Genomic DNA, 15,079 nt, shown 5'->3' with positions numbered 1-15,079 from the left:
TTCCTCAGAACTCTTGTGTGTCGAGGTTGATAAACTTAAAGGAAGAACTAAAGATCTTGTGAGAGAAGAGAAACCATCCCGAAGTGCTCTGGAGTGGGAATGAGATCATTTCTCAGTGTGGGGCTCTGTGGTTTGGCCTTGGGAGCCTGGGTCCTAGGCCATGCAGGGCTCATTTGTCTCACTTGAAGAATAAGCCCGGAGTTGGCTGAAGGACCGTCCCTGCTGCTCACACCCTCATTATTAAGGTTTTTAGGGGCGGAAACAGCCTTTTCCTTGGGAGTTTGTATTGCAACCTTTGAAGCAACCATAACAAAAAACCAGAGTGCATGAAATCATTCCTTCTGAGCTTCCAGAGAATTCTTGTTTTGTGACAGAAAAGGAAATACTTTCCTAATCATTGGAGCCCCTGCTAGACTAAAAATTGGCAGGGTTGAATGGTTTTGTGACAACAGGAAAATTTATAGCTACAAATTTAATTAGGATCCTCACTTGAAACTGTCAACAAAATGAAAAGGCAAACTATGGGATGGGAAGAAATATTTGCAAATCATATGTGATCAGGAGTTAATATTCAAAATATACAAAGAACTCACATAATTCAATAGCCATAAAACAAACAACCCAATTAAAAAGGGAGCAGAGGAACTGATTAGACCCTTTTTTCAAAGAAGACATACAAATGGCCTATCCTATATAATAATAGAGGGATATGCTAATTAGCCCAGATGCTGTAATAGTCAACGACCAGTCAGATGTGTAATAGTCACAACTGGTCAGGCCTGGCCTGGGAGCGGCCTCCGGCGGGAGCGGCCACCGGCGGGGGCGTGCGCAGGCCCGCAGCGTCCCCACCCTGTGCTGAGGTGGAGCGGCCCCTGGCAGAAGTGGCCACCAGCGGAGGCTCGCGCAGGTCTGCCCAGTGCTGATGTCATGCTGCCTGCCTGTGTGGTGCTGCCTGTGTGCATCCCTACCCAGTGCTGAGGTGAAGCTGCCTGCCCGCATCCCTGGCCAGGGATGTGACACTGCCTGCCTGTGTCCCTGACCTCGGACGTGGTGCTGCCTGCGTGCGTCTCCGCCCAGCGCTGAGGTGAAGCTTCCTGCCCGCGTCCCTGGCCAGGGATGTGACACTGCCTGCCTGTGACCCTGACAAATAGCAATATTAAAATATTTCCTCTAATTAATTCCCTTTTAATGTGCATGAATTTCGTGCACCAGGCCACTAGTGTGTGTGTGTGTGTGTGTGTGTGTGTGTGTGTGTATATGCATAGTTCCTACATATTATACATATATTACCTTTTTTTAAAAGCTTGATAAGTACATTTTAATTGAGTTAAAATACATGTCACATGAAGTTTGCCATTTTGGTCATGTTTAAGTGTACAATTCAATGGCATTAAGTACATTCACATGTTGTGTAACCATCAAGCTAATGTCAGCTAAGTTTTCCCTCTGGTGAATGTGGTCAGAGGGAACTGGAGATAATTCTGTGGAATCCAGGATGGAAAGTGATCCATTGCAAGCAAAGATGCCTGCTGCACCTTTTCATGCCCCATGGTAGCAGCTGGCACATGTATTTCATACAGCTGCATGTCTTTTGTTACCACCGTGGCTTATGAGCACGTAGCTGTTGGTTTGTGCTCATAAACCACAGTGACTGCCCCAAGCCCTTTGGTTCCAGTGTAGCCCATTAACCTCGCATTGAGACGTCTTTCCAGCTCCAATTGGTTGTTTCATAAATAACGCCCCAGTGCAAAATTAGGAAGTTGAGTAAATTCCTCTTAGGAGTCAACTCCTACTAAATGAAATGGTCTCCAACATAACTCCAGTAAAACTGCCATTGTCCTGGTAATTGAGAAATTATTTATTGTATTTGCCAATGTGTTGTCTGCAACTGCATTGCAGACACATTCATCACTTTTTTTTTTTCATTCATTTCAGAGAGGAAGGGAGAGAGGTAGAGAGAGAAACATCAATGATGAGAGAATCATTAATTGGCTGCCTTCTGCACACCCCCTACTAGGGGTGGGGTCATTGAGCCACAACTCAGGCATGTGCCCTTAGGCAGAATTGAACCTGGGACCCTTCAGTCTGCAGGCCTAAGCTCTATCCACTGAGCCAAACCAGCTAGTACTTCATCACTCTTAACATCTCTGAGAACCTCTCTCTGGCCCCCTCCTGTCACAATTCTAATGCCACTGACTTTGCAAAGGAGCCACATCCCCAGTATTCCCAGGCCGGGGAGAAGTTTCCTCCATACAAATAAAAGTACATGGGAGTGACACTATTGATGACTGCCATGCAATCGATTCCATTGTTGGGAACATTTGGAATTTTAAAAGCTAAATAGTTTAGATCCCTGCAGTTTATTATGCCCTTTAGGTTAGTTTTCCACATTTCTTGACCACACAAGACAAGTTATATGCCAAGTAAATAGATTTATGAGAGCTTCGCTCGCCTCTCAGAGGCCTTGACGTCGATGTTTCCAGTACCCACATTAAATAACCTTCATCAGAAAGGATGGAGCTGGGGAAAGGAAAACTTCTCAGGAGAGGGCTGAATGCCTTGTACCAAGCAATACACCTAATTCACGGCCTTGCCTGGACCGATGGGAAGCAGGTAGTCCTGACTGATGTACAGCTTCAGAGTGGAGAGGCCAAGTTTGGGGATTCAGAGGTCATTGGACAATTTGAGCATGTATATGGGGTGTCCTGGGCCCCACCTGGTACAGCTGACATGCCCTCTCTGCTCGCTGTCCAGCACAAGCAGCATGTCACTGGGTGGCAGCATGTCACTGGGTGGCAGCTGTTCCCAGTACTGTGGAAACAAGCAAGCCGTTGGTGTCTCAGACCTGTGAGATTAGACAATCGCACCCTGTCCCTCCCCAAGGCTGTGTGTGGCACCCAAAAAGTGCTGTTCTGACTGTGTCGACTGCACCTGATGCCTCCATCTTCCAAAACGTTCACTGTGATAGTTCCCGGGTAAAAATGGACAGCAACACCCAGCCTGTTGTGCATGTTGGACCCACGATGGCCAGAGGCTGGAGGTGGCAGCAGCCTGCATGCCTGTATTAGGGGCCATGCTCAGAAGACTCTTCATAGGTGCCCCGCCTGCCCAGTGTTTGATGTGGACAGTGATGTGCGCTCCATCAGAGCCACTGTGGACTCACAGGTCGTCAATGCCACTGAACTTCCAATAAATAAGATTTGTGGCTTACGTGCATCCAAAACGTTAGACGTTCCACCTAGTGGTGAAGACACTTGTCTGTATACCTCACCAGTTACTGATGAGATGCCTTCTGTGGATAAAGGGACAGCCTCTTAGGGAACAAATTCCGACACATCCGTTTCTCCCTTTTCTTCCTGTTCAGAGCCTCTGGATCTAACTCATATACATGTCAGTAGATGTAAGTCTGAGGGTAATGCCCTTATTTGTCTAAGACAGTGGTCGGCAAACCGCGGCTCGCGAGCCACATGCGGCTCTTTGGCCCCTTGAGTGTGGCTCTTCCACAAAATACCACGTGCGGACTCGCGCGTACAGTGCGATTGAAACTTCGTGGCCCATGCGCAGAAGTCGGTTTTCGTCCTGGGCGACTCTATTTTGAAGAAGTGGCGTTAGAACACTCAAGGGGCCAAAGAGCCTCATATGGCTCGTGAGCCGCGGTTTGCCAACCACTGGTCTAAGAAAAAAGGCCTACTTGAGAGGAACTGGCCTGGGTTCTTCACACTTGGTCCTTGTGACCTTTGAGAAAGAGGTGACCTGGACCAAAAGAGTCACCATTCCAGGCATCTAGCTCCTGATCTAATAGCATTTAATCTTAAAGCAAAGGCTGTGGCAGTGGCTTCCAATACTTACAACTTTTATCTATTCTATCAATCCATCATGTATGCCAAACATCCAGCAAATTCCGTTAGAGAGCAGTGAAAGACCAAAAGGTGTATGTTTCTTGACAGAGAAATTATTATTAATTTTGATAGGAAAACAAAAATCCGCTGATTCAACACGTCTTCCTTCTTCCAAGTCTGATGAGTACATCATCCGCTTGGTCTTTAGAGAAGTGATGTTGGGAGAGGAATTTCTGGTAACAGTCAGTGAAAACCAGAGTGGTTACTCCACTTTCAGTGCTCTGTTAAATAAAGCAGAGAGGAAAAAGCGAATTGAAAGTCTTTCCCCAGATATCTGTCACCAAAACAGAGGGCTCTTGTAAACAGCTAATAGTAGTAGTCAAGGTGGAAGGCCTGGAAGGCTCTTTATTCAAGAATTCAAAAGCCCTCCATCCAGTGTCTGTGATGACCGCCACAGCCCTGGAAAGTCCAGATGCCCAGCCTGTTAAGCCGTCAGCGACGCTACCCAAATCTAGCAGCACACCAGACTACACCAGCTCCCCGGAACCTCTTCACTTTCCTCAAAGAAAGAACTTACAGTGGGAAAAGGAAACTTATCAGCTCTCTAAGGAACTGGAAATTTTATCTGGGAAACTGATTGAAGTACAGCGACGTCTTTCTGAACTCACAGATTCCCTCTGTGGAAAGAAATCCCCTCCAGTGGATCCACACTCTCGGGATCTGCCTCATGTCTACCTCTCTTACCAGAAACGCTAGGTAGCATGTGTTGTTGAAAAAAAGAGACGTGCTTCTCTGCAGTGGCAAACTAAGGCTCAGTACAGGCCAGCAGACTTTCGGTCTCACTCCTGTTGAAATGCTGTGTGACTCCCGCTGGATCCTTCTCTTTGCTGATAGTGAAGGCTTCGTCCCGTTCACTTTCGCAGCCACACAGGAAAGAGTCATGAGAGGTACAGCAGCTCCAGGTCAAATATCTTCAGAGACTCTGTCTCTTTCTCCCAACATCTTTAGAGACCTAACAGCCCAAAGTTTAGATGCCACCAGGTATTTTAACCATCGAGGCAATAGGACCTGAGACTTATTTGTAGAGCAAGCATGTCAAACTCAAAGGCTAACATGGGCCAAATAAACGAGGCATGCGGCCCGCGGCCCGAGAGTTTGACGTGCTTGTTGTACAGTACTTGCTGCATAGCTTTTCAGATGAGACAATTACAAGTAAGATCTGGTTTCCACTGTGGACTCCCTGACTTTCACGGTGGGGAGCACGGAGGTGAAGCACTTTCTGTGGTTGGTTCAACCACTTTCCCCGCCTTCGCCCAGGCTGAGGCTCATCCTCAGAGCTCAGAGCACAGTCTCAGAAATTGCTTACATAGTCATGAGGTGTGGTTTTGTCTGAGTGTGGGATTCCCAGAACAAGGGAATATGATGGTGCCCTATGGATTGTGTTGTATGGTTTCTCTGAGGCTTTCTGTCCCTAGCCCAGAGCTGTGGTAAAGCTGTCTTAGAAGCACTTAAAAGGTACCTCAGCACTGTCACAGATCTTTCTCTTGGCTTAAAGATGAGGGTAAGGAGGGCATACCCTCCAGCATATCTTTTTAGCCCAAACCAGCAGGAATCTCCAGAGCTCAAAGGAAGATCAAAACCCATTGACTGCTATCCCCAGGGCTCCCTAGAACAGAAATTAGTTATCATGTGGGCTGGACCTCCCAGAATTTATACCTAATCCTATTGCTTTGCTTACTTAGAAAATCCTGGCCAAGGTCCAGATACTCCTAAAAACCGGCCTTGGGCAAATTTCAAATGACATTTCAGTGTTTTGACCCTTCTAGACCCCACTTGGATGTGTGCTGATGTTACTAGTACAATGCCAAGAACAGGCGAGTACTAAAGCGTGGTTTCCTGCTCTTGCCTCTCCTGATTTTCTCCCTGAAACTCCCCCCCAGTTGAGGCCTGGTGCACGAAATTTGTGCACTGGGGGGGGGGGGGTGGTTTCCTTCAGCCCAGCCTGTACCCTCTCCAATCTTGGACCCCTTGGGGATGTGGGATCAGGCCTAAACCAGCAGTCAGACATCCCTCTCACAATCCAGGACTGCCGGCTCCCAACCACTTGCCTGCCTGCCTGCCTAATTGCCCCTAACCGCTTCTGCCTGCCAGCCTGAACACCCCCTAACCACCCCCAACTGCCCTCCTCTGCCTGCCCAATTGCCCCCAACTGCCCTCCCCTGCAGGCTTGGTCGCTCCAACTGCCCTCCCCTGCAGGTCTGGTCCCCCCCAACTGCCCTCCCCTGCAGGCCTGGTCCCCCCCAACTGCCCTCCCCTGCAGTCCTGATCCCTCTAACTGCCCTCCCCTGACAGCCCAGTCACCCTTAACTGCCCTCCCCTGCTGGCCTGATCACCCACAACTGCCCCCCACCCCTGCTGGCCATCTTGTGGTGGCCATCTTTGACCACATGGGGGCAGCCATCTTTGACCACATAGGGGTGGTCATCTTGTGTGAGGGCATGAGGGTCAATTTGCATATTCCCTCTTTATTATATAGGATATCCTATTTTTTTCCCTCATCATCAACTCTTTTTTAAAAAATATTGTTTTTATTGTTTTTAGAGAGAGAGGAAGGGAGAGGAAGAGAGAGACAGAAACATCGACGAGAGAAACATCAACATGGATTGGTTGCCTCCTGCATGCCCCCTGCTGTGGATGTACCCTGACTGGAATCCAACCAATGACCTCTTAGTGCATGGGTCAACCCACTAAGCAACACCGGCCAGGCTCAACTCTTAAATTGTAACTTTAATTTTGGTATTTTTCTTTTCTTTCCAGTCAAGTGTTAGAGACCAGCATAGAGTCTGTGAGAGAAAATATTTCAGAAAGTTGGAAATTTCACGGAATTGGGGTAGTTCTAAAAAGTATCAGTTATTATAAATAAGGGCTAAAGGGCCAGCTTAGTATAGTGGAAAGAGCCCTGACCAGCTCTAGGTAGACACAGCACTTCTCACTGCCTTCAAACACGTTATAAATTTCACTTATGGCAGAGTAACCCATCGGTCTGTGTGGCTAGTCAGCACATCTGCAGATCCATTGCTGCAGCCATAGAAGCTTCATTAGCCCATACTAGTAGTCATTTTCCCCCATTTCCTTAAAAATTATCTGGAAAGAAATATTTTGCACCCTTGGGGACTGCTGTTTATCTGTTATAGTTTATGAAAATGGAGCTGGGTTAGGAAGGAAGCAAGGGCCCATTTTGTGGCTCAGATGCATTCGAGAGTTGGTGGGACCATGGAAGTGAAAGCCACTGGCCTGTACTCAGTTGCTTGAGAGCAGTGTCTGAGGTCTGAGGCCTGGCTACGTTTTCTGGGTGAGATGAAAGCACAGTACTGTGAAGCCTAAAGAGGGGGCTGGGGACCCTGTAATAAGTTCAAGGTGGGTGCCTCAGTGTGTATGTTACAATCAGCATTTCACTGGCCAGTCTTCAATAAAATCACTCACGGTTGGTGCAAAAAAATAGATTTATGATCCATCAGGTTTTCTAAAATATATTTTTATTGATTTCAGAGAGGAAGGGAGAGGGAGAGAGAGATAGAAACATCAATGATGAGAGAGAATCATTAATCAGCTGCCTCCTGCACGCCCCCTACTGGGGATCGAGCCCAACCCCGGCATGTGCCCTTGACCTGAATCGAACTTGCAACCTTTCAGTCCACAGGCCAACGCTCTATCCACTGAGCCAAACCAGCTAGGGCTGATCCATCAGTTTCCATACAAGTATTTTAAACAGAAATTGGGACTGGTATACTGGTGGGGAAGACTGCCTCAGAGAACCCTGATTCAAAGAAGTTTGAATAATGTGAGGGCAGAAGTGAAGAATTACACCAAAAGGCAAAAAAGTTTTCATCTATTGTGCCCAACTTAACCAAAGCAGGGAAATGAGAGTTGATGTCAACTGTGTGATCTCCACACTGTGATCAGCAGCCCTAGAAGGGTGTGAGTCCTCAGTGTTGGATAAATTCCAGTCTCGAATGCAAGAGGCACTGAGAAGGGAGAGAGTGCCTGCAGGCTGTGGGCTGGGCTCTGGCTTCTGCATTGTTCCAAGTTGGTAAGCATCCTGGGCCACGGGATTGAAGGTGAGTTCTAATCTAAGGATTAGGCAGAATCCTTGCCCTGGGGAAGCACCTGCTTGCTGCCATTCAGAAGCAATGATGCCACTCGCTCCTTCGAGCTCAGAGTTTTCTGACAGCGTCATCTCTCTGCATTCTCTCCCATTTCCTCCTCTGATGAGAATCAGCTATGGAGTGGAGCTGGAATTTTAGGCAGCTTTGAAAGGAAATCTTGTATGCCTTCTTACTCTGATTTTCCTCCACATGGTGAGTAGCTAGCAGACAACATCACAGAGGATTAAGTCACAGATTAATTTGATTTCTGGTGCGGCTGTCTCCCCAAATTGCTTGTCTTCTCCTTTCTAGGCTCTTGCCCAGGAAAGTGCAGAATCACACCTTGATGAGTTACCATGGCAACCTCTATACATTATCTTTTCTTTAATTGATTTTAGAGAGAGAGGAAGAGAAACATCAATCAGTTGCCTCCCATATGCACCCTGACTGTGGATGGAACCTGCAATCTAGGTTTGTGCCCTGACCAGGAATAGAATCCACGACCGTTTATTGTCCAGGATGATACTCCAACTGACTGAGCCACGCCAGCCGGGGCCATACATTATCTTTTTAGAGGTTCTAGACTCCATGGAGCACATGCCCATGAAGCCAATGCCGGGTGGATAGTTACCTAACAAGATCAGGGTCCAGTTAGAAAGGAGGGGGTAGAGATTGAATTCCCAATCAACATGGTCCACCTCGGTGTCCTTGAGGATTCAGGCACGCCAAGATGTCACCTGTACAGTTGCCATAAAGCTGATAATTCAAACCCAGTTTAATCCGCAAAACCAGTACACTTCCACGGGGCCACTCCCATTCTGCATTGATAACCTGTAACTGGGAACTGCCTTGTGCCCCCGACTCTTGGGTTCCAGTGGGTTGTTACTGACTAGAAATCTGTGCTCCTGGATCTGCCACAGAAAGCAGTTGGAATTCTGTATAAACACAGACGCTTCTGATGGTTTCTGGGGAGAACCATTTAGTGTGGGGCTTTATGCTATGAGTTCTCACTGCTCCTATTGCTAGCAGGCATGCACAAAAGGAAGACAGAGTCAAATACTACATTAGGGAAGGCGCTATAAGCCACACTAAAGGGGAGTCAGATACCACTGTTTGAACTGCTTAGTCTCGTTTTTGAAACACGAGACTATTTTTTAAACACCTGGGCCTTAAATCTGGAGACTCTGCCTCCCTTTCCCTGTGCTCAAATTTCACGGGGTGCTGCTGTAGGGATGTATTTCTGGGGATGACAATCGGTATCCGGGAGTCAGTGATGAATGCGTGGACATTACTGGGGCAATGCGGTTTGCAGACAGGGACTGCGTGAGAATATATTTTCGCGTGCTTCTGCTGGTATTTCACTTGGAGACTGTATATACAGTAAATCAGGAAGGCTGATAATACCATGCATGGGGCATGTTTTATGTATGGTCCAGACAGCGTATGAAGGCTGCCTCGCAGAGAGGGTGTGGATTTATGGTCTCATTCTTGCAGGTGGTGGCAGCTAATATGTTGTAGCTCTCTGTCTATACCTGGGAGTATTTATATTTTGGTTCATCCTGAGGTGAAGGCAAAGTATAAGGTAAACTATGGGCTTTTTGACATAAATGCAACCTGTGCGATGATTACATAGATTCTAAAGGATGGGGAAGGAGTCGAGATACAACACACTTCTTCCCAGATCTTGCCAAGACTCGGTTTCTTGGGGGCAATATCACACAGGGGAGGTGAGGTGTCTGACTCCCCGGTGATCTCTCATTTCACCTGTGGGGCAGGGATGACTTACCCAATAGGAACAGTAGGTGCAGTGCCTGGAACCACAAAAATGTTTTAAATTTCTCTTACAATCAGAAGATAAAAATTAATATAATAGTAATGAAGATTGTAAATAATGATGGATCCAGTGGAGCTGATACTTGTTTTTGCACTAATGAAGTTGTCAAAAAATTTTAATGTGATTTTTAAGTGGGGGAAGGAGCACACAAACAAAACAAAACGAAATGCCCGCGGGCCGTGAAAGTTACAACGTGTCCCTATGGCAGAGGAAGCACTAGGCTTCAAATCCAACTGCTGTCTCCGCGGCAGGCACGGACCGGGCCTGGGGCCTTTGGGGAGGGTGAGCTGTTCCTGGTCTAGAACTGTCTCTGAAGAACCTCAGGGAGGGATGGGGGCTGCCTGTGAAACAGACCCCTTTGCCCATCCAGAAAATGCTCCCACGACCAATTCTCTCTGCACCCCACCTCAGCATCACATGACCTCTCAGCCGCCTTGTGAGTGGCTCTCCAGTGCAGTGTTTCCTAGGGCTGCCATAACAAAGCACCACAAGCTGGGGAGCTTACACAATCACACTGGTTTCCCACAGTCCTGGAGGCCAGAAGTTTAAATCAAGGTGGGGGCAGGTGGCTCCTCCCCAGAGCTGTGAGGAGGAGTCTATCCCACGCCTCTCCTGGCTTCTGTGGCATCGCCCCGACCTCTGCCTTCGTCTTCACCTGGCATTCTCTCTATGAGCGTGTCTGTGTCCAAATTCCCCCTCTTTATACCGACACCAGTTATTAAATTAGGGGCCACTCCAGTATGACCTCATCTTAACTCATTACATCTGCACCCACCCTGTTTCCAACTAAGGTCACATTCTGAGGTGCTGGGAGTTGGGATTTCAACATATGAATATGGGGGGGGTGGGGAGGCACAAGTCAGCCCCAAAACAGCAGTTCACACTAACCCTGTGTTCTAAGTATGGGCTTCGAGTGAGAGCCCCTTAGGCCTGAGGTTGCAGAGAGCAGCTCAGCATGAGCCCTCTGCACATCTCTCATTTCCCTCCTTCCCTCCCATCACCAGGGTGGTGTGTGCACTCTCATTCCAGGGGTGTGAGCAGGGGTTCTCATGCCCAATGCTAGCTGGGGATTAAAGGAGACAGAGGAGGGGTCTTCGTCTTGTACCTTCACAAACCCCAAAGCCTGCTTTTCAGTAAGAAGAAGAAAGTAGAGAGTGTACTGAGGCGGAGAGAAGGTGAGACAGAAGGTCACCAGACATGAGAACAGAGGCGGGGGGCGGGGGGGTGGTAGGCAGGTAGGCAGAGCCAGAGGGCTATATCTGATGGTCTGTGTGTCAGCTGTTCATTAGCAAGGGTGGGGGGCACTGCAGGTCGGGCCCAGGAGCGTGGATGCCGCGGTTGGGACGCAGGTGTGGGCGTGGGGAGGTAGGGGGGTGTTTGTAGGGCTGGCATGGCGCCCAGGTTGCGTGGGAAGCACTGAGCAGTTCCACAAAGCAGCTGCAGGCATTAGCCAGTTTACTTCATCAGCAGCGTGCGCCGCCAAGGCCCGTCATCTTTGTGCAAATGTCACAATGCACAGGAGTGGGAGCAGTGGAAACAGAATAGACTTGGGAGCCTCACAGAACTGGATTTCAGTTCCAAATTCTGGGTCTACTTGGCTTTAACCAAATCACTATCTCTCTGGACTCCAGTTCCAACATCTTTAAAATGGGAAGAATAATAATAGTAATACCTATCCCCTTAGATTGTTGGGGACCCTATATGCAGTTCTATGAAGTGTCTGATGGAGTCCTGGTATGTGGCAGGTGATGAACAGATGGCAGGCAGTAATGGTGGTGACAGAGTCGGGTACCAACCCAGTGCCAGCCTGGTTCAGACAGGCGAGGTGCCTGAAGTTGAAACCAAGGCTTGAATCTTCAGGAGTTGTTCTGAGCTTAAAATGCACACACAGAGTCTCGGGAATTGCCCCTGGATTAAAATTGTCATAAAACAAGTGTATACATGTAAAAGGAGCCAGGATGGCACTGGAAATTTTGCCCTTTACTGTCATTGACCAGGTGGCTGCCTGCTTAGTTCCCTGGCATTTGACCTCTGCTCTGATCTGTGAGTGGGAAAGTAAGGAGAACAATAAAGGCTTATGGGGTGTTCACCATGTGCCAAGTCCCATTATTTACATTTTCGTATGTTACTTCCTATAATCCCACAAAGTGGAGATTGGAGCGAATGCTGTTATTATACCCCCATTTTTACAGATGAGAAGTTAAGGCGGCAGAGTCTGGTTCCGGAGCACTTGCCAGTCACCAACGCTCTTCTGCCTCATATCCTGGATTCTGTCTACTCAGTGACTCTATTGAAGAGGCGTACATGTGCGTGTTGGGGTATAGAGGGCACCCAGCCCCCACCTCTCACCCCTGTGCAGGAGGCAGAGATGGGTTGTCTCATTTCAGCTGTTCTCTGTTATTTTTTATTGTTATTTTTTTTGCAGAACTTCTTGTTCCTTAAAGGATACAGGAAATTAAGGAGGAAGAGTTTCAAAACAAAACTGAGACCAAGGCAGCTCTCCTCTTAAGCATATCTGATAAATAAACACACCCAGTAATAAGCTTTTTGGTACCCGACCTCTTTCTCTGCAATGTTAATGTGACTTCTTCACGAACTATATCATGACGTCTGCTCAAATATCTCCCTTCCTTTTCCCGTGTTACAATGGCTCATCGACTCTGTGGACTAGTATGCTGCCTTTAAAAATGGCAACTTTTCACCCTTACCGGCTTGGCTCAGTGGATAGAACATTGGCCTGCAGTCCAAAGGGACCTGGGTTCAATTCCGGTCAAGGGCACACATCTTGGTTGCAGGCTCCTCCCCGGCCTGGGCCTTGGTCAGGGCGCGATGTGTTTCTCTTACATCGTGTTTATCTCTGTATGTCCTTCTCTCTCCCACTCCCCCTAAAAATCAATGGGAAAATGTCCTTGGGTGAGGATTAACAAAATAAAAATGGTAACTTTTCAAGTAAAAATGTGTAACAATGTGGAAAATTATTTACAATATACTGTTCTGTGACAGTTGCACACTAGACGTGCATGTCTGTAAAACTTGGACACATGAGGACAAGGCCCTGAGAGACTTGGGAAAAGAAACTTTCCAAAAATCACACACTTCAAGTTTTGCAGTTACTTTAAAAAATGGAAAGAAAGCAAGATGTTTACCTGTGCCTTCAATTATAAACCTAATACGTACACATAGACTCAGTTTCTTAGAGCTGGGAAGGCTGCTGAGATTGATAAAAATACCTATTAAAATGACAGAGAATTTGCTGGATGCTGGGAAACGTATTATAGGATAAGTAATGTGCTTTTCTTATCCTGCTTGAAATTCCTAAGTGGCTGGAGAACTTGAGAGGAGGAAGGAGATGAAGACGAAGAGATGATCTTTCCCTTTAAAATGTTATCTCACTCTGGGTGCAGAGAATAAATGGGAAGCCTCTGATCCTTTGAGGAGGGAAACAGCACACAAATAACAAGTAAAATATGGACTAAATGAAATGTTATTTAAGCAATCTCCCTAGACACATTTTTCAATGAAATCTATTAGGTATGTTTTAGTTCTTCATTTTCTTTGCTAACTGAAAGTCTTATTTGCCCCTGTTGCTTTGCTCTGCCAATAGTTTACTCATTGAAGCATTTCTTGTCAGCTTTGGATACCTAAGGTTTCCTGGAGTAAAGTGAATTTTTTTTTTTTTTTAAATTCTGACCTGAGGATATTTTTCCACTAATTTTTAGAGAAAGTGGAAGAGAGGTAGGGAGAGGAAGAGAGAGAGAGAGAGAGAGAGAGAGAGAGAGAGAGAGAGAGAGAGAGGAGAAAGACACATTGATTAGTTGCCTCCCACACGCTCCCTACCCTGGGACTGGGACCTGCAACCTAGATAAATGGCCTTGACAGGGAATTGAGCCTGCCACCCTTCAGTGTATGGGCAGACACTAACCACTGAGAAACACCGGTCAGGGCTAAAATGAATTTTTTATAATTCAGCTCTTCTTATTAAGACTTTTTTTAGATATTGCACGTAAGAACAGTATTCTTTCAAAAAAAAAGTGCCACGCTTTTGTGCATCTGTAATTCATGTGCTCAGTTGGTCTGGGTCACCTACAAGTTCAATGCCTCCTTAGTACTGATGCATCAAAGGACTAGGAGAAATTAATCAGCTGCATTCCAGAATGGAGCCTTCATTCCACAGGATGTGTGGGTCATTAACAAAAGCTCATTTTCCCCCATTGCAAAATGTTATAACATAGAAATGAATATGACTTGGAGTAAGTCCAATCCAAGCCTAATTTCCATTCAGGTAAGCCCTTAGGTTAGGTTAGAACTAGACAGACTAATTATCTTCCAATCCTCAGAGGTAAAATCCAAACATATTCTGTGTCATTCCTGTTGCCAAAGTCCCTAGAACAGGTGATGTGTTTCCTTAAAGACTTTGGTATTAAGGAGATCCCTTGAGAAATCAATATAAATGATGAGAGAGCAACAAACTCGGAGCAAACAAACTTGCTGAGAGGGTCCAAAATAAACCCATTGTTCCTGAGTAAAAAGATTCTAGAATATAATGGCCAAAGAATAGGTCCCAGGGCCCCATCTGGGTGACTCAATTGGTTAGAGCATTGTCCACTACACTAGAAAGGTTGCAGGTGCACATACCCAGGTTGTGGGTTCGATCCCCAGTCGGGGTAAGTATGGGAACCGAAAGAAATTTCAATCGTTGTACTGTTGATATTTGGCTCTGTTGACTAATGAGTTTGCCGACCACTGGCCTAGTGTCTTTAGCAGTGGCCAGCACACATAATTGCTGGGTGAATTAATTTTTTGAGCCCAATCCAAACCATTGAATTAAAATCTCTGGAGGCAGGTCCCAAGAATCTGCATTTTAACATCAGCATCCTCAGATGGTTCTTAGACACAGTCAGCTGTGAGAACCATTGTGCTACTGGGCATGGTTGCTGACCAATACACTAATAGGCTTGAATGGTTCCCCTGAGCAGACCACACAATCTAGATGCCTACAGACGGAGGAACAGCCATACCTTGGTTTCTACGGCAGCAACAGTGACTATTCCCTGACATTTCATAAAACATTTACACCCATTATCTCCGTGTCAGATTAAGCAGTTATTCTTATCCCCATTTTACAGGTGGAAAAACATGGACATAAGCAAGGCCAAATAATTAACAAAATAGGAATCAAAACCTACCCCGGCAGACAAAGGTTAGAAAATGCTTTTAGCTCCTTGGGCAAAGGCTCTGCATAAATCCCCAGTGTGATTATT

The 15,079-nt window shown here is 46.7% G+C and overlaps 2 pseudogenes across 2 annotated transcripts; both read left to right on the top strand.

Moving 5' to 3' along the window:
- The first annotated feature begins 2,514 nt into the window (after positions 1-2,514).
- Positions 2,515-3,318, top strand: LOC308257981 (WD repeat and coiled-coil-containing protein-like; annotated as a pseudogene). The gene has a single exon. The product of its transcript is annotated as a WD repeat and coiled-coil-containing protein-like (transcript).
- Positions 3,319-3,388: 70 nt separating this feature from the next.
- On the top strand, positions 3,389-4,911 carry LOC308257920 (WD repeat and coiled-coil-containing protein-like; annotated as a pseudogene). Its single transcript has 2 exons — positions 3,389-3,400; positions 3,686-4,911. The product of its transcript is annotated as a WD repeat and coiled-coil-containing protein-like (transcript).
- The last annotated feature ends 10,168 nt before the right edge of the window (positions 4,912-15,079 follow it).

Source organism: Plecotus auritus (assembly GCF_963455305.1).
Source record: "Plecotus auritus genome assembly, chromosome: 1".
In the NCBI taxonomy this organism is placed as follows: Eukaryota; Metazoa; Chordata; class Mammalia; order Chiroptera; family Vespertilionidae; genus Plecotus; species Plecotus auritus.
The sequence above is the reverse complement of the archived record's forward strand: the minus strand, read 5'-3'. Positions and strand labels throughout refer to the sequence as shown.